General features: G+C 50.4%; 1 long non-coding RNA gene and 1 pseudogene across 1 annotated transcript in view; both read left to right on the forward strand.

Moving 5' to 3' along the window:
* The window catches only part of LOC146785175 (uncharacterized), a 224897-nt gene that overhangs the window by 202603 nt on the left and 2542 nt on the right, over positions 1-19752 (forward strand). The window lies entirely within an intron of this gene.
* Positions 13045-16640, forward strand: LOC146785176 (lamina-associated polypeptide 2, isoforms alpha/zeta-like; annotated as a pseudogene).

Below are 19752 nucleotides of genomic sequence, written 5' to 3' on the forward strand. Positions count from 1 at the left end.
TTCCTGAACGTCCTGCTGCTGTCATTGGAGACCTGTTATCACTGCTGTTACTCCTGCTGTCGTTTCCTGCGGTCTTGATGATGTCACGTCCTTTAGATCCACTCCTGCTTACGTGCCAGTATGGCTCATTTAAAGAAAAAAAATGGCAAAAACAAAAATCGACTGTATGGCTGCTGCTCTTTTGTTCTCCCCCACCATTGTCTCTCTGCCTCTATAATCCCCTCTTTTAAATATTCCTTTCTCTCTATATATCCAGACTCCACCATCATCCATTATCCTCTTTCCTACACCTTCCCACTTTCCTATTCTCTTTTCCTTCCTCTTGTTCTTAACTTTCTTTCTCTTATCATTTTCTCGTTTCACCTACATTTGTCTTTTTACCCTTTTCTTTTACCCTCAACGCAGGCCCGGTTCTAGAGGGTGGGCCGGGTGGGCCAGGCTCACCCAAACATGAGCCTGGCCCACCCAAACTTGAGCCTTTGCCCTCGCTCTGAATCTGCCACCGATGTAGAACAACAATAAATCAGATAACTGGTGATTTATAATCCTGCTGCAGAGCAACCATTTGTCTGTTGATGTTTTTAAAGACTGATAAACTGAATTTCATGGGAACAGCTCAGTGGGTTCCTGCCTTTGTCACAGATATCCTCGTGGTTCAGAAGTTACTATCCTAACATAGGACAGTGACCTATAAACTGTCATCAAAGAATGTAAAGTACTGTGACACCCTACACTGATATGAGTAGTGCTATACAACAAATGAAATGGATATGAGAGAGGGGCAACAGAGATGAGGGGCACTGGTGGAGGGTGTCAGTGAGGGAATCCGAGGAGGAGGTCAAGGGGTCGGTGGAGCTACGGAGAGATGAGGGGCACTAGTGGAGGGTGGCAGTGAGGGAGTCAGAGGAGGAGGTCACGGGGTGGGGGGGAACTACAGAGAGATTAGGGGCACTGGTGGAGGGTGGCAGTGAGGGAATCTGAGGAGGGGGTCATAGGGTGGGGGGAGCTACGGAGAGATGAGGGGCACTGGTAGAGGGTGGAAGTTAGGGAGTATGAGGAGGAGGCCATGAGGGGGAGGGGCTGCGGAGAGACGAAGGACACTGTTGGAGGATGGTATTTAAGTTATCTACAGATAAAGAGGTCATTGGTGGGGCGCCAAAAAAGACTTCCACACCAGCACTAAATCCGGCCCTATCATGGCCTTACTGTTTTCGTTTATTTAATTAACAGTCAGGTGATTAGGACAACTGTGGAGCATACTTTAAAGTGCTTGCTAATTGCATTTACTGCTATATTCAATGTTTCAAGTTTGAAAGTGTTTTTACTATTGTTTTTTACTGTGAATAAGGAAAGTGAAACTGAATGGTGGCTGATATGGAGCTGGGGCCCAAGGTCAGCTGTGAGATAAGGTGCAATGGAGAGGGGTTGTGGAAAAGTGGATAATCAAGCCTGTAAGGGAGTGCGCTGCAGAGTCCGGGGTCAGGTGGAGGTAGTAATGAAGAGGGATTCTCCCTCAAGGCTCGCACAGAGGGAGCCTGTAAGGGAGTGCGCTGCAGAGTCCGGGGTCAGGTGGAGGTAGTAATGAAGAGGGATTCTCCCTGAAGGCTCGCACAGAGGGAGCCTGTAATGGAGTGCGCTGCAGAGTCCGGGGTCAGGTGGAGGTAGTAATGAAGAGGGATTCTCCCTGAAGGCTCGCACAGAGGGAGCCTGTAAGGGAGTGCGCTGCAGAATCAGGGGTCAGGTGGAGGTGGTAATGAAGAGAGTTTCTCCCAGAAGGCTCGCACAGAGGGAGCCTGTAAGGGAGTGCGCTGCAGAGTCCGGGGTCAGGTGGAGGTAGTAATGAAGAGGGATTCTCCCTGAAGGCTCGCACAGACGGAGCCTGTAAGGGAGTGCGCTGCAGAATCAGGGGTCAGGTGGAGGTGGTAATGAAGAGAGTTTCTCCCTGAAGGCTCGCACAGAGGGAGCCTGTAAGGGAGTGCGCTGCAGAGTCCGGGGTCAGGTGGAGGTAGTAATGAAGAGGGATTCTCCCTGAAGGCTCGCACAGAGGGAGCCTGTAAGGGAGTGCGCTGCAGAATCAGGGGTCAGGTGGAGGTGGTAATGAAGAGAGTTTCTCCCTGAAGGCTTGCACAGAGGGAACCGGGTAGTGTCACTTGCCTGATACTCCTACCTTAGAAACATCCTCTTCCCATCAAAGAGTCATTACTTGGAAAAAAACGTGCTTTTTGAGAGTGATAACATTTAGAAAGAGACCTGGAAAAGAGTGCGTTTTACTGTGCCTTGTAAGACTAAGGAGAGATAAAGGATGGCCCAGAAGCAGGCCTGGCTAGATATGTAAACGATAAATCGGGCCAGCAGTGGCCCACCCGAATGCACCCTTGGCCCACCCAAATAAAAATTCCTGGAGCCGGGCCTGCCTCAACGCCCTCCAGGGACCGAGTAGAAGCCGTTAACCAATAGGTCATTGCTGTTTGGGGGAGGCTAAGTAGCTATGTTCTAAATAGGCACACAGGTGCAAGCCTCCTCCAGAATGGATTGAGGGCGTGTGCACGTGCGTAACGAAACTTGAGGGGGCCCCCTTGAAAAGTACAAGGAGGGGCCCCCAGCTCTGGATTTAATCCGGGGCTCTCAGGCCAGAGTACTGTGCTGAGGGGGCCCCTGCAGCCCCCCCCCCCCTTCCCACTGAGGGGGTGCGGGGGCCTGTGTTATGCCACTGGGCGTGTGCACATGCGCCTTGCCATCCCAGCCTCTGTGCTGCACCTGTTGGAAATGCTGAGGGCCGCCAATGAGTGAAAGATTGAATATTTTCATGACCTGTTTATTTTGTCCTGCCTTAGAGATCACCCACGAATACTGCAAAGCAATGAGCAAATACAATTCTGCCCTTGCTGTTTCAAAACGTCCCGCGTGACTCTTCCTTAATAACGTTATCTAGCCCCGTAGGTCAGGTGTGTGTGATGTTTTGCGTCAGAGGAGTTCTCACCTTGCAGCTTCATACGTCAGTAGAATTTTTTGTTTTACCTTTTGTGGCAGGTTTGTGAGATGTTGTTGGCCTTGAATGTCATTGTCGAGTTCCTCTCCTTATTTGGAAATTCCCTGGGGCCGGGTCTGAGTCACTCGTGGAGTCGGGGCCGCGCTTATCTCGCGGCGCAGGGTGCACCACACCCGGAGCACACGGGCTGCCAGTTGTTTTCTTCATTAAGGGCCTGTCTGTACTTCCGGCCGTGACTCGCCCGTTAGCAGTGTTTAACGAACTCCACTGCTTGGAATGTCGACTTTCACAGAAGCGTGTTTATTTATATAGCGTTGAAACATAAATTGGGCAACGCAAGCACCTCACCCCAGTACATAGCCACGGCGGGTCGTTCTTGGAGTGAAAGCACTTTGGCTGTTGACTGTTATTGGTTTGAATTGTGACCTCGGACAGTGCAAACGAGCCCTTATTTCTGCTCACAGTTGTCACCTGCTCTGCTCTCTGGTCCTTCCTTAGTCTTTCACCCCTGGCACTCTTCTGTTTTACGCCGTCCCTGTACAGACAAATGCACATTTTAATCCGAACCTGTGATCTTGGGCAACGCAAACTATTTTGTCACAATGGCCGCAATGGGAGATATGATGGCTTTATATACATATTTTATATAAACTTTATTTTTGCAGTTTCATATACATTCACAACAATAAAGCAGTGGACAGTAAAATGCAAACTAAGAAGGGGCCTATACACTCAATGCACATCATCACCACCACAGGGTAAAAATTTGATGACAACAAGTCACACCCCGCCAGTCGTATCAGCACTATCATCAGACACAATTTCAGAATCAGGGTCTAGCAATGTGGCGCAGAGGTCTCTCCATTTGGCCAGATCACCCGCCACCTTTTCATCTCCTCTACTAGCCAACATATGCGCCTCTTCCGCTAAATTCCACTCCATGACATCCCTATGCCAGTGCGCAATCTCGATATGATGGCGATATTGACTGATGTGCCTGCGAATGGCGCCACCCAGATAGTAGCATTGAATGCAGGTTGTGTGGGTATCACTCAGAAGCAATAGAACACATCGTCTGTGCATGCCCTGCATTGCTCATGGCTAGACGGTCATTGTTGCGGGGTCAATGGATCAGGCTGGGAGTTCGATCCTGCCGCTAGGCAATAATGGCTGCTCTAAACCCTGCCAACATCAAGTTGAACATTGGGTTTACGAAATTTGTTCATAAAGCGTCAAAACTACTGAAAGCCGGAACTGCAAACAAACCCTCTTCATCTAAGCATGGCGGCCGAATTAAAAGGCTCAATAATCGAAATAAAGACTATAACATTAGAAAAAGAGCGAGGCCTTTTAGCAGAACATTATTAGCCAACAAAGTTCTTTCCAATTTTAGTAATTTATAACCCCCCACCTTTAATACTTACCATTGTTAATTTTATTGTACGAATTATTCGTGTTTTTTAAATTGTAATGGTTTCTTCTCTGAACCAATCAATAAAGTTATTATTACATATAGATTGATGTGCCTGCAGGAGGAATCTGGGTATTGTGAGGTTAAAGAAGTGCATCGACAGGGAATATTCGGACAGTCAATCTGCCAGGGTCGATAGGCTGAGCACCAAGGCTATTGGGTAATAGTGGTTTTGCCTCATACTTTGTAACGTGCTTAAGGAATTCAGTTTGGGGGGATTTTAAGTGCTAAACAGGCTCCCAGCATGCTGTCATTCAAGACTTATATGCCAATACCTATGCAGAATGACAACATGGAGAGTTAAAAGAGTGAAGAAATGTTTTTAAATGACTGTTCATGTGCATTTGTTTTCTATTAAAATGTAAAAAAATTATATGACTGCATTGTTATGTGATAATTAGCTGCTTATTTTAGTAAAATTCGGCAGGCATCAACGTACAAGTACACAAACCGGAAGTCATGCTAATAAGTGCAAACTGACATTTTTTAAGCATACTGGGCACGATTCACAAAGGTAAACTGAGACGAAAGTCTAACTTTACGACTTTTGGTATTCACAAAGCGCATTAACGAGTAGTAAAGTTAGACTTTTGTCTCAGTTAAACTCAAGTCTTAGTTTTAAGTTTAACTGAGACCAATACTTATGTTAGACTGAGACAAAAGTCTAACTTTACTACTCGTAAATGCCCTTTGTGAATATCGAAAGTTGTAAAGTTAGACTTTCGTCTCAGGTTACCATGGTGAATCGGGCCCACTATTTTTCCACGTCACACAGTTGTTGAGAGGAACAAAGGGCCAGACATATCAAACTTGCTGGACATTTGAAAATGTTTTGCGGAGAGTATACAGTAGACCAGCAAAACGATTTCTAGTCTTCTTTTAGGAATTCGGGCTACTTGCAGTCTGACCTTTCTAATAGTTTAATTGCGACTCACTCCGATTCTGAATTTTACAAGCCAACGTATTAGTACATAGTATTAGTACATAGGTTGGCTCACAAAATTCAATATTGATCACAAAAAATACTGGGCTCAAATTCCGAACACTCTTTGTAACATTACAATGATATATCTGCCCATAGTGATGCAAAGAATGTGGCATCGCGATCAGGACGCCATTCCAGTCCATTGTTTTTTCACCCACTAGCACAATCTTGACAGCGCCCATTGGTGCTCATTGGTTTGACAGAAGTGGGTGATTTGTTGTGAGTAATTAGTAAAAATGAAAGAGGGGAGTGGTCAGACCAATCTACTTCTGTGGGTTGGTTTCAGCTTACAAGGACAGGGCCTTCTGTAATGAAATCAAGAAGCCATCCTCTTTTATGAGTGGGCGCAGTGGACAGCTGGTGTTGCTCATGAATGTCTGCAAATGCTTTTAAGGATCTAAAAAACGAAATTTTTCGTTTCCCCAAGCATAAACAGATAGGCCTCTATAGTTTGCCTGTGTATGTATGATTCCAAGAAGCTTTGTGTCCCTCTGTAGCACTCTAATCCCACACATATTATGGAATAAAAAGCTTATTTCACTTTGGGCTGTTGACTGGTAATTAGCACCACCTGGGACATAGTCAACGCATAGACTGCATTCTTTACGGTATTTTCCACATAGTATATAGGCGATAGCATTTGTGTATCTCTTTTCCACCCATAAATGATGTCCCAGGCACTTTCTAAGGGGCTGATTAAGCAGCTACTCTGTGTCTTGTGCATGGGAGGCAGAGCCTATATTTCATAGTTTATACTATGTGGGAAGTATTCTGATGTGCGTGAGGCGAAGACGTGTGCTTCGGATATGTTGCTCTTCTTATTTTAAAGGAGTCTTGCAGGTTCATGAGAGGGTTATCCAGCCTCACTTACAAACACCTGAGTCAGAAACCTCCTGCCCACCTCCTCCAAAAGAGGCAAACACATTCCAATCTCAGTAACTCATCCCAGCACAACCTGATTTACAAATTTGTACATAGTATAAACCCTCCATACACCCAACAGATTCCACCTACAGGTGATGACAAGCAATAAGCAGTGACCGCCTTGACCTACTCACAAACATGTAAACCAGACTTTGGGTGGGATTTAGACAATGCTGCCATGTTTGCAACTTGTTTCGCAAAGCAGCCCCTGCTTCAGGGTACTCTTTAGGAGAAAAATAAACTATGACGACAGGTCTGTCATGCTATAGAGCCAGGGCAAAACTGTTGAAACTTATGTTTTTTCTCATCAATTACACATAGCAGGCATTTTATTCTGAAAAACTAAAGTCTTGCACTCACAGGGACTTGTCTCGCAGATCATGGGGAGCATATAAGAACCTTTTCTGTCGTTCATTGCCACAGTAGTCATGTCGCGTCTGGACAAGACAAATCCTGGCAGAAATGAGGTTGAAGGGACGCCTTAACAGGAGGAGCTATTCGACAAAAGTCTTGCCGGCACTGCATCCATTAAGAGGGTTTCCATGACAGCGGAGCCCGCGACTACTCCACCACCAGGAAGTTCTCTAACTGACACCAAATTTAGTAGCCACCCCGTTACTGACCATCTTTTAATCAGGCCCTTAGTCACCGTACACATCCCAGCCACATAAAATAACAAAGGGCGAAAGGTTAGATCACTCAGTCACATACCTGTTCCTCAAGCCCATCCCTGTGTGCATCCTCCAACCAGACAAAGAGAAGATCAGTTCCTCCTGATTCATTCTTTCCATCTAGGACACACCTCCCTGTGCATCCACAGATCATGCATTCTGCCCTGTGGAGGAAACAATGAGGCAGGGAACACCTTCCTTAACCAAACAGAAGAAATTGACTAGCTGCCTCCGTTTTTAAAATTGTGACTTTTCTGTGACATTTTTCCTATTGTATTCAGTTACTCTACTATTCTTGATTGTTAGCTTGTTACAGTCAACTTTCATATGCATATTAGGAATTTAATTTCCTTAGGTATTCATTATATTTTCAAAACATATCATATTGATACCCTGAAAGCTCCCCGCTCCCTTCCTCCTCTTTCACCTTTTCCTTTTGTATATCAAATTGTAAAAAAAAAAAAACCTGCCAATAACTGTTTAGTTGTTTTAATGTAGAAGGTTTTCGTGCTGTTTTAATATTTTTAGTGTTGCAATTATTTATATAATCATTTTCCTTATACTTCCAACTTGTATTTGTTTATATATTTAGTTAATACAATTTTTAAACTAAAAGAACACCCATCTCATTTTCCCCACAGTCCCTTCGTGGCTCTGCTCAACTAGAACATCTCTGCTGAGTCCTCTCATGCAATATCCACACTCCACACTGTTACCTGAAGCGTAAAAGGCCATTTTATTAGGACAAGGTTGCAACACCTTAAAATTTTATTAAACAAAAAATAATTCCAACTATAACTCTTGACATAAATTATACAGTTTCATTCTCCTTTCGCCATGCTGAAACACCATCTCATTTGCTTCACTCCTCCCCTTTCACTCCCTGACCTCATTCCATATACCCACTCTCTCCTTCAATTGCCCTCCAAACATCCTCCCTTGAATTTCCTTCGTTGCTCATTGCATCCCGCGCACCGCCATCAGTCACCTGTGCACCCTTCCCCCCCCAGGGGTGGATACACCCGTATGTGACTCACCACCCCTCCAAAGTACCGCCTATGCCCTGCAACCTGTCCCAAACTGTCAACGCTGTAACCGATCTTACACCTGTACCCATCCTCCTACAACATGTAAGGTGGGTGGGTGGACTACATTTTTAACACTCCCCTCTCGGTGGTGCCTGGTGTCAGGAAGAGGCCGGATACTCCTCTCCTGACACCTTTATAGCCCAACCTAACATCCGCCCCTTCCCCTATCTAATCCTAACTCCAGCTTGTCCTTCCGGTATTGCACGAAGTACCCCGGGGAAGACTGGTCAGCGACCCTCACTTCCGCCAAGGGCCAGCATTTTGCAATAACCACACTCTCTACTGTTAGCTGAAGCAGAAAAGGTCTTTTTTTAAGACATGGTTGCAACATCTTAAAACTTTATTAAACATTTTATAATTCCAACTATAACTCTTGACATAAACCATACAGTTTCATTCTCCCTTCACCATTCCCAAACACCATCTCATTTGCTTCACTCCTCCCCCTTTCACTCTCTGACCTCATTCCATATACCCACTCTCTCCTTCACTTGCCCTCCAAACATCCTCCCTCAAATTTCCTTTGTTGCTCATCGCAACCCGCACACCACCATTAGTCACCTATGCACCCCTCCCCCTCCTGAGGGGTGGATCCGCCCATATGTGACTCACCACCCCTCCAAAGTATCGCCAACTAGGAACCCCCCGCAGGGCAGTTACCTGCCCCACCGATGAGAAATTGTGCACCTTTCGCCATTCCTCAATTAGACCTGCAGCACCAGATGGATTCACTCTACAACTTTCTCACGTATCCCGCAGCTCCATCATATAATATGCGTTCCCCAAACTAGAAAGGTGCACCCCATCATCCCTGCCCAAGACCGATTCTTCCTCCTTAATCCCCACATGAGCAATCACTTTGATATCTTGTGCTTGGCTAAATACCTCATGGTCCTGTTCAACTTTCTGCGAGCCTTCTCAATAGCTGTGTGTTTGACAGCCCCCCTTCAGACTCTGTGGGGCACAAACTCAGTCTAAATGGCACAATTTCCAGAGAAGTTCCTTTTGATAGCCTCCATATCTCTCTGCATATGCTGCAGCAATGTCAATCCCGACAGTCGCACCAGGTCATTTTCTCCAAGGTTTATCAAGAGCATGTCCAGGCAACCTCTATGCGGAACCAACTTCTTCAGCCATGGTAGCAGCGCTCCCCATCGCATCCCCCCTTTGCCCCACCAAAGCATCTCATGGTGGCTGCTCCTCAATCCCAGATAACATCCATACACCAGTTGGTCCGCATACTTGGTTGCCCAATGCTTGAAGGAATGTCCCACGATCCAGGTAACCGTCTTGGTTCCTGTCTTGATCACACATCCTGCAATATAAAAGAAGACGATTAGTTTGGGAACCCCTACTCCACCCTAACTCCTGCATCCCCACTCTTGTCCCAGGGTTGCATACCCTCAAACTTGCGCACAGATCTCTCGAAAACACCTTAACCGCCATCTCCCAATCTGGCGAATTCTGCCCCAGGACTACTGCAGCGTGCAGCCGCCGTTGCAGCACCAATTCGGAAAGAGTGAGGGCCGAAACTAGCTGGTTCCTGGCCCACCTTGCTTAGCGCCATGCGCAATACTGCCAATAACTGGAAAGCCGTCACGTTACTGCCTGATGCGTGACAGAAGATCCCCGATACGCACCTCCCAGGCACTAAAATAAAATCCTGCCATTCCCGTACAGGGCATACGTTGCTGCAACCACTTTCCGTCAGCCACACCCAACTACCTCTGCCCGCCTGATGTGTCTTAGACTGACTCGACCAGATCCCCAGCCTCCCCCGGTCCAAATACACATCCCCATACAATACCCTCACTTGATAAACTGTTCCCAGCGACTCCGAAACCCGGAACGCTCCAGAGAACATCCAAATCATGTACAGTCTAAAAATTGTCACCTCAAATGGGTCATAACAGCACAACGGAAAAAAAAAACAACTCCTGCAACAACTCAAATGTAATGGCCTCCTGTGGAGCTCCCCTCCCCCCTCCTCGTTCCCTGCTCCATTCTTTCAACATTTGGCTGAGAGTCTTGTCCTTGGCTGGGTCGAAACCCAAATATAGTTTGCCATAAAAAGAAATCCCAGCTAACTTTTCCGCAATGATCGTATGTAATAAAACTCTATCAATGCACCTCAAAACAAAACTCAAAGCTACCTGCTCAGTGTCCTGCCACTTAAGGTGTATTGCTTCTGTAGAGCGACCCACAAATTCCCCAAACTCGGTCCGTGCCAGTCTGTAGCTCCTCCTAGTGGATTCTGCCAATGATTTCTCAACCAGGCCTATCACTCTCATTCCCCCCAGGCCCAGATGTCCTCTGGCAGTTCGGTCTTGCACTCCTCTGCTCTGGGTGCCAGTACACGGAAATGCTGCCACTGCAAACTAGGCAAGGAATCAGCTGGCCCCCGGTACGTGCTTTGCTCTGAAAACAACATTAAGCCGCAAGCACACCAGCATAAACCTTCACAACAGCCGCAAAACCCTCAGGTCCCCTGCCTTTTGCCTGTTCACCAGTTCCACCACAGTCATGTTGTCCACATGAAACAGCACCATCTGATTTTTCAGCTCCTCTCCCCAGACTGCCAGTGCTACCAATAGTGATAAAAATTCCAAAGTTGCAATGCTCCGTCCCTGACTCAACCAGTGTGGCGGTCATTTCACTGCACACCATCTCCCATCCCAAAACAGCCAAAAACCAAGAGATACGGCTGCGTCCGAGAAGATCTGGACCTGCCAGACCATGTTCTCCTCCAAAAATCCAAGGACACACCATTGAAATTGTCCAGCAACTTCTGCCACACACCCAAGTCTGCTCTGACCCCCCAGGATATCCATACCCTATGATGCGGCATCACTGCCCCTGACATGGCCATGCCAAGACCCCTGCAGAATGTCCACCCTGCTCTCACTACCATGCACGCAACAGTTAGGAAACCCAGCAACTTCTATACAGCTCTCAACTCAATCTTTCGCTCTCCCACCACCTGCAGCAGAAAGACCTGAATGTCCTCCACCTTCTCCCTTGGCAGACGTGCCAACCAGTGCACCGAGTCCAGCTCAGTTCCCAAGAAAGTCACCCTGCAACTAGGCCTGGCCGTCTTCTCAGGTGCCAACGGCCTTGCGTTAAGACTTCAACATGGTGTAACGCTTGAGCACAATCACTGGAAGCCCCCTTTCCTACGAACAAAAAGTGGTCAAGATAATGAGACACCCTGCAGTGGCCTCTGCTTTTTGTGAATACCCACTGCAAGAACGTACTGAACATCTTAAACAATGCGCATGAAATGGCACAGCCTATTGGAAGGACTTTGTCCACATAGATGGCACCTCTAAATTGCATACCTCGCAGCGGGAAATCCACCAGGTGAATGGGCAGTAAGCGAAAGGCGGATTTGACATTACATTTTGCCATTTCAGCTCCCTGGCCACACCTGTACCAGGCGGATAGCATCATCCACCGAGGCGTGCAATACCCTGGAATCTTTCTCAGCGATAAAATCATTGACTGACCCCCCCCTTCAGCCAAGATAGGTGGTGAATCATACTGAATCCCTCCGGCTCCTTTTTTGGTCCCACTCCCAAAGGTGAAATGATCAAGTTCTCCAGTGGCCATTCTGAGAATGTTCCAGCAATTCTACCCTCCACTACTTCTTTTTCTAGCTTTGTTGCCACCACCTGTGGAAGTTCCTTTGCTGACTTCAAGTTGTCTGCCCATCTACACCCCCTTATACCCTGGTATCCCACCGAAACCCTTGATGAAACCCCACTGTATACAGCAATGACGCCTCCTTGTTGGGGTAAACCGAGAGCCATGGGCCCATTGCCTCAATTCTAACTGGGGTAGGGGCCCTTAGGTCGAGACAGCTTCCGGCCTCTAGAGGCCTTCCACTGTTCCACTGGAATGGCCAAAGTGAAGCACTGTGTGTCGTCCCCTGCACTTGAAGCATTAATGTTTGAACTTACAGGGGTGCCTGGAGCAGAATCCCTTGTGGAAATTCCAGCACGCCCACGTGGTGTGTCTTGCCGTTTTCTGTGAAAGTCCAGGCCACCCACTCCCTGTGGAGCAGGACACGACTGAAAGAACCAATAGGTCAATGGCAAGCAGCTGGCAGTGTGAGTGGACGCTGAGGATTGGGTGGATGACATCCACTGCATCCAGAGCTGCAAATCCACCTATCCCCATGGTTTATCAGGGTTAATACTGAACCTAAACTCCTCACCATAGCTCAATCAGGCATATCCCCTAAAATGCATCTGTGCCTTGCGGATAATATCCATGTATTTCAGCAAGGCAATTGCATTGTCTAAATGCCGCTCGCAGAAAATGCTATCGTGAATCAAGAAAGCAGAGGTCCAGGACCAGAGCATGGTAATGGGCACCCTCGGCCTCCTCGTCAACTCCCACTCCTCTTCTTTCGATCCCTCCTTCGCCTGTATCTCCCTATGGAGGAGTTTGAACACATCAACATATTCATGTTTCCAAATTTTATTTTTTGTTTTGTCCGACCTGTTGTGAACCCGAACGGCATCACTAGTCCCATGTAAGGCAATTTTTTGTGAAGTTTGTCTTCCACCTTTTTCTCCCTCCCATCCGCCCCAACAGTACCGTCTGTCTGGGACCTGGCACCCACTAGGTGCATATCGCTATCTTTTTCTTTGCCCGCCGCAGATGCACCTGCCTTTGCTGCCCCCAGCTCCTCCACCACCCCATCGCCCACCCTCGCGGACCGGCAAGCCTTCCCTTTCGGACCTGTATCCCCCACATCCCATGGGGTCCACCACTCGCCATTGCCTGACAGCCGTTCGCTGTTAACCGCTGTGTCCTTGCGTTGGCTGCTGCTGCACTGCCCCGTGGGCTTCACTTTCACCTGCAAAACACCAACTTTCCCGGTTGTCTGCCCCGCTGCCCCAGAGCGCCCCATGACCTTCTCCTCATCATCAGGTAACTCTCCCTCTTCTCATTTGTCCCTCTCATCCTCATAATCCAGTACCAGCTCAGCCTCACCCTCAAATGCCCCACACACAGGCTCCTGCACCACTCTCTTCTTCCATTGTACTGCTGTTTCATTCTGCTGTGAGCAGTCCTTAGCTGCCGTTCCGAGTGCACAAGCCCTTTCCGGAGGGCAAACCGCTGCGGACCTCGTTGGCATCACCACCTTTCTACCGGTCTCACTCGCCGATCTCATTACCCCATCCCCCACCAGGCTGCTCCAACTTGGGGGGTCCTGCACACCACTGTGCCTCACCGCCGTGTTGGCTGCCACCATGACCCTCTCACTAGTCCAACTATCTGAGACCCATACCCACTGCCCCCCACCTGATTGCCCACCTGCATTTCCCCCCCTCCCATAATCCTCTCCTGGCTGGGGCACCCCCCACTCAGGTAAGCGGGCCACCGCCCACTACCTGGCTGTACACATTCGTGCCCACCATTCTTCTGACTGCTGGATAATGAGGCACTGCTCCTTTATCCGTGCCTCAAGGTCCATCCGTAGCCATCTGCAAAAGCAGGGGGACAAGGGGGACAGCACCCTCTCTGCCCCCACCTGGGCCCACTGCCCTCGTATCAGCCAACCTATTCGGGCCAACTCCCCCGCTGGATCTCCCATCTGTGGGCCAGCCCATTTGGATGTATTACTTGCTGGGCCGGATGGCCCAGCTCGCTGTTCCTCACTACTCCGGGGGTGCCCTCATCAAGAGGCCTAACCGCCTTTTTCCCCCTGGGAGATCATTTGCTGCTTTGCGGGGCCCCGCATCTGCACATGGCAGCGCTGGCTCCGAGGTGGAAGGGCCCACCCGCCCTTCTCCTTACCCAATTCACTGTTGGAAGGGAGCCGCACGGGCAGGCTCTTCCTCCTGCCACTGCGCTTCGCTCCTACAGGCTCCTTCTACGCGGCCCGCCCCGACCTCCTGGTGCTTTGCCTGTGAGTGGCGGCTCAGGCATACAAGCCGCTACCGCCACAGCAACCCAGCTCGACGTGGAGCACTAAGGGCAACTCATCCCGACCCAGGCTTGGTCGAGGAAGCCGGGCTTTAGGAGATCAGCCCGACCTGCCTTACCCAGAACAATCAGTGCAGCCCGGACCACCTAGCTGTTCTGTGCTGCCATCACGCTGGTACTCATCGCTCTACGAGGCCAGGTAGGCCTAATTAGTTGTTCACTACCCTCACTAACTTTTTAACACTCCCCTCCTGGTGGTGCTTGGTGTCAGGAAGAGGCAGAATACTCCTCTCCTGACACCTTCATTACCTCCTCGTCAGCCCTCCCCGTCCCAGTCCTAACTAGTTGAGCATAGCTCCTCCCACCAGACACTCCCAAGCAACTTGAAACCCATCCCTTCCCTCCAGGCCACACCCATACCCTGAGGCATATAGCACCGTGACCCGCCACTCCACATCCTGTTTGTTTTTTCTGCTGATTCACTTCCGGGCAAACTTCGACGGGATAGGAGGTGCTGGGTCTTCAAGCCTCCTGTCAGGTGAGTGTGAAACGGGTTGTTTAGCGCCCGTTTAAACCCCTTTGGTGCCGTTTTTGAATTATTGAGGCATTTACTTTGAGTCCCTGCTGTAGCGGGACCGTGGGGTTGGGGGGTCAGGACTACCTGGTGTGGGGTGGTGACTCCCTGCTGCGGCCTCCTCTCTTCCGAGTTTGTTCCCTGCTCTAGCGGGATCGCCCGGGGGGGAGAGGAGGTGTGTGAGGCGCGGCTTGCCTTTCTGCGCGCCAAGGGCGTGACGGTTTTGGCTTCTATATCTTTTTTTCGTCAGTGGGGGCATGTCTCCTGTTTGTTTAGCGTTCATACAGATTGGTTTACTGATTACTGTTTGACTGTCCGCTTCGCGCTTCCTCGGATCTTGGAGTGGGGTGTTATTCTCCTGCTGGTTGGGGGTTGCTGCAGTGTAGGTGCCCTGGGGAGGAGTTTCCACTGTCCTCATGTCTGTCTCTATTCGGATGGGGGTCGTCTGGGGTTTTTTGTGGCTCTAATCTCCTACTGCTCTTAAGAGTCACTGTGGCCTTCTGGTTTATGTCTGGGGCTCTGACTCTCAAGGTTACAGGTTCTAATCCCTTTGATTCGGTCTAGGCAGGTTTCTTCAGTGGGCTTTGGGGGTATTTCTTACCTTGTTCACTGGTTCCTGGTGCGGGGGCTTCTGGGTTCTTGGTATCCTTAATGGTTGGGCCCTGTCCTGTCCTTTCCTTTTATGGATGGGTGGAAGTCTCTGATTGGCCGTTTTGGGGCCGGCCTTCAGTCCTGTTGGGGATTGGCTGGGGATCGGTGGGGCTTTCCCTGGTTGGCCTTTGAGAATATTTTTTTTTTCCCCTGGTTAGGCTCGGTATTTAATGGGGTCTGTTTCTCTGTTCTCATGTTTACAACATGGAGGGTAGAGGTGCGGATGTACGTGAGCTCGGCTGTGTGGATGAGGAGGTGGTCGCTGGGTCTTCCACTGCTCCTTCCTTAATAGATATTCAGAAGATGATTGAGGCGGCGGTGGCGGCTGCCTTTGTGGCTCGTGATCCCATTGGGCCTAAGAAACGGAAATTGGATGCCTCGGCGGAGGTAGATCCTGACATGGACTCTGATGAGGAGGTGAAGGGTCGTTTTGTCCAAGGGTCGGACCTTAGTTGTGTTCTACAGCATGTTCGGGACAATTTGGGGTTCCCTGGTCCCGTGCCGGGTGGAGAGTCTGAAGACTTCTTCGCTAATTACCTGAAGAGAGAACCTGAAAGCCTCCCCATTCATGCTTCTGTGCGGAGGGTGCTGGAGGGGGAATGGAAGGATGTGGACAAACATGCCTTTCCCCGGTTTCTGGCTAGGAGGTATCCCTTGCAGGGTTTCTCGGAGGAATTCCCGGCCGTGGTGAAGGTGGATTCCCTGCTTGCTGGCATGGCGTCTCAGAGCCTGGTGGTGTCTGAGGATGCGGTTCCTTCTGATCCTGGGGACAAGCGTGTGGAAGGGGCCTTGAAGCGGTCCTTTGCTGCCTCTAATCTTGCAGTTCGGTCTGCAGCTTACACCAGCTATCTTGTGCAGTCACTTCTTAAAGACTGTCAAAGTATTTCTGCGCAGCTCATGCAGGATGAGGATCCCTCGGAGTCTTTATCCATGTTGGAACAGCAGTTGCGTTTCTTGGCAGATTTGTCCTTTGACTCCCTTAGCGCTGCTGCGGCGGCTGCAGGTGCCTCGGTTGCTGCTAGGAGGCAGTTGTGGCTTAAGTCTTGGAAGGCGGAGGCTGCTCAGAAGGCGGCCGTGATGAAGATCCCCTTCACGGGCTCTAAACTGTTTGGTGAGCCGTTGGAGGCTTTGATTAAAAAGACTGCGGAGGACAAGAAATTGTTGGCTCCGGTCCGCTCTTCTCAGAAAGGGAAGTTTGCGGGTTACAAGCGGGCTTTTGGGCAGGCGTTTCAGTCTAAAATGGCGGCCCAGCCCTTTCGTGGTAGGGGACGTGGCCGGGGTGTCCCTTCCTTCCACAAGTCCCGGGGTCAACAGGGTGCTTCCTCTTCGGCAGGTCCCTCCAAGTCGTGACTATGTGATGATGGGGTTGCCGGTTGGGGGTCGCCTCTCTTCTTTTTTTCCTGTCTGGGAGGAGTTCGTTCGGGACCAGTGGGTCCTGCAGGTGGTCCGGCTGGGCTACAGAATAGAATTCGGAACTCCTCCGGTGGATGTGTTCAGGTCTACCCCTGTTCCCAGGTCTCCGGCGAAATGCCATGCTCTGTTGGACGGAGTTCGGGACTTGGTGTCCAAGGGGGCTGTGGTGAAGGTGCCTGTGAGTCAAAGGGGTCGGGGGGTTTACTCAATCCTGTTCTTGATCCAGAAGCCAAATGGGGACTTCCGTCCTGTGCTGGATCTGAAGGCAGTGAACTTATGTATCCCTCACCGGTCCTTCAAAATGGTGACTCTACAGTTGATTCTTCCCTTCCTGTCGGTGGGGGATTTCCTGACTTCGCTCGATCTCCGGGACGCTTATTTTCATGTGCCAGTGCACGCGGATTCTCAGAGGTTCCTGCGTTTCTGTGTGGGGGTGGATCATTTCCAGTTCCAGGTATTACCGTTTGGCCTGTCGGCCTCTCCGAGGGTGTTTACTAAGGTGTTGGCTCCCTTGGTGGGTTTATTGCATGCTCGGGGTATTCAGGTGTTCCCTTACTTGGACGACTGGTTGATTTCTTCCTCTTCTTTCCTTCAGGCTCAGGCTCAGTCCATGGAGGTTTGCAGTCTCCTTCAACGGTTCGGGTGGATTCTGAACTTGGAGAAATCCCATCTTCACCCCACTCAGGATCTGCTGTTCATTGGGGGGGTGTTCAACACCAGGTTGGGAAAGGTCTTCCTGTCGGAACCTCGCAGATTGACTCTTATGCACGAGCTGAGGAAGGTGTTGGGGGCTCAGTCTTCCACGGCTCGCCAGTGGTTGCGTGTTCAGGGGCTAATGTCAGCTACTGTTATGATTGTTCCTTGGGCCCGTCTACACTTGTACCCCCTGGTGAATCATCTTCTGGAGCATTGGGATCCGGCCTCTCTGAATTACGAACAGTTGATTCCGGGGGGGGTGTCCATCGCCCGAGAATTGTCCTGGTGGCTGGTGGATTGGAACCTCTTACAGGGCTCGCCCTTTGTGTCCCAGGAGAGGTTGGTCCTGACGACCGATGCCAGCGAATTGGGTTGGGGTGCGGTCTTGGGTCAGGAGTCGGTGCAGGGTCTCTGGTCTGTGCCAGAGGCGGGCATGTCCTCGAATTGGAGGGAGTTGAAGGCGGTTCTGTTGGCTTTGACTCATTTTCTGCCTTGGATCCTCCAGAGGGATGTGATGGTACGGTCAGACAACACGGTGGTGGTGTGTTATATCAACCGCCAGGGGAGCGCGAAGGTGGCTTCCCTCAATTTGTTGGCACGAAGTATAGGCCTGTGGGCGGAGTCTCACTTGCTGTCTCTGAGGGCTTTGCATCTACCGGGGATTTTGAACACGGAGGCGGATCGCCTGAGCAGGGTGTTTCCCTCCCTGTCGGACATGTGCCTGACTCAGGAGGTGTTTGGTTGCCTAATGGCTCAGTTCGGGATCCCGGTGGTGGACCTGTTTGCCGCTCCGGGGAACGCCTTGAGGGAGAAGTATTGTTCTCTGGTTCGCTCTGCGGCGGTTTGGAGGGTGGATGCCCTGTCCTTCCGGTGGGAGGGGGGTCTGCTGTATGCCTTTCCTCCTATTGCTCTGCTTCCGCGTGTTCTCCTGAAGGTCAAGCGGGATCGGGCTTCTGTGATCCTGGTGGCTCCGGTTTGGTCCAGGAGGCCTTGGTTCCCTCTGTTATTGAAGTTGGCGGTGGGGCCCTGCTGGAGGTTGCCGGTGGTCCCTTGTCCCTTGTCATTTCCCCCTCTGTCTCGGGAGTGTCTGGTCCGCCTGCGATTGGCGGGTTGGCTGTTGAGAGGATGACCCTTGTGGCTTTGGGGTGTTCTCCTTCTGTGGCGGAATTTATTCAGAGGTCCAGGCGCCCTTCGACTCTCAAGTCCTATGCCCGGCATTGGGTTTCTTTTCGGTCTTGGTGTGAGGTGCGTGGGTGGTCCGCGTTGGAGGTGGATCCGGTGCGTGTCTTGGAGTTTTTGAAGGACGGGTTTGACTTGGGTCTCGCTGTGTCCTCCCTGAGGGCTCAGTGGGCTGCTGTCCGGGCCTTTCGGGGTTCGGTCTGTGACCCGGTGGTTCCCCTGGTGTCCCGCTTGTTGCGGAGTTGTTTCCTTCAGAAGCCTGTCATTCGGACCTTTGCTCCTAGTTGGGATCTGCCTCTGGTTTTGGGGGCTTTGCAGATGGCTCCCTTTGAGCCTCTGCATGAGGTGTCTTTGAGGTTTCTGACTATCAAGGTTCTGTTCCTTGTGGCTATTACCTCGGCTCGGCGGATTGGGGAGTTGGGCTCCTTGCTTTGTTCTGCCCCTTTTTTACGTTTTTTTCCTGATCGGGTGGTTCTTCGGCCTGATCCTTCCTTTGTTCCCAAGATCCCTTCCTCTTTTCACTGCTCTTCGGATCTGGTATTGCCTGTTTTCTGTCCTGATCCTCTTTCGGAGGTGGAGGTGCGGCTGCACTGTTTGGACGTTCATAGGGCTCTGGAGGTCTATTTGTTGCGTACTGCGCCTTTTCGTAAGGTGGAATCCCTTTTTGTGACCTTTGGGCTGGCTGGTCAAGGTCTGAAGCCTTCTGGGGCTACCCTCAGTCGTTGGCTGCGGTGGGCTGTGGGTGCTGCGTATGAGGCCTGTGGGGCGTTGGCTCCTGGTTCTGTTCAGGGGAGGTCGACTCGGGGGGTGGCGGCTTCCTGGGCTTGTTTTCAGGGGGCTTCCATGGCCGAGATCTGCAGAGCTGCTACCTGGAGTTCTCCTCACACGTTTATGTCCCATTATCGTTTGGTGGTTGGGGGGACTGAGTCTGCTGGGTTTGGGGACGCTGTGTTGCGTTCTGCCCCGGTGGTGTGACTTTTATATGCTTATTAAAGTCTGTTTTTCTACTGAGTGAAGCCGATTTTTGCTTTGGTATCTGCTCAACTGGTTAGGACTGGGACGGGGAGGGCTGACGAGGAGGTAATGACCGGTTACTCACCGGTAATATTCATTACTCCGAGTCGTAGCCCTCCCCGTCCCAGTCCAGGTTCCCATCCCTCCCTCCCTGTTCGGC

This window comes from Triturus cristatus, chromosome 11, assembly GCF_964204655.1.
Source record: "Triturus cristatus chromosome 11, aTriCri1.1, whole genome shotgun sequence".
In the NCBI taxonomy this organism is placed as follows: Eukaryota; Metazoa; Chordata; class Amphibia; order Caudata; family Salamandridae; genus Triturus; species Triturus cristatus.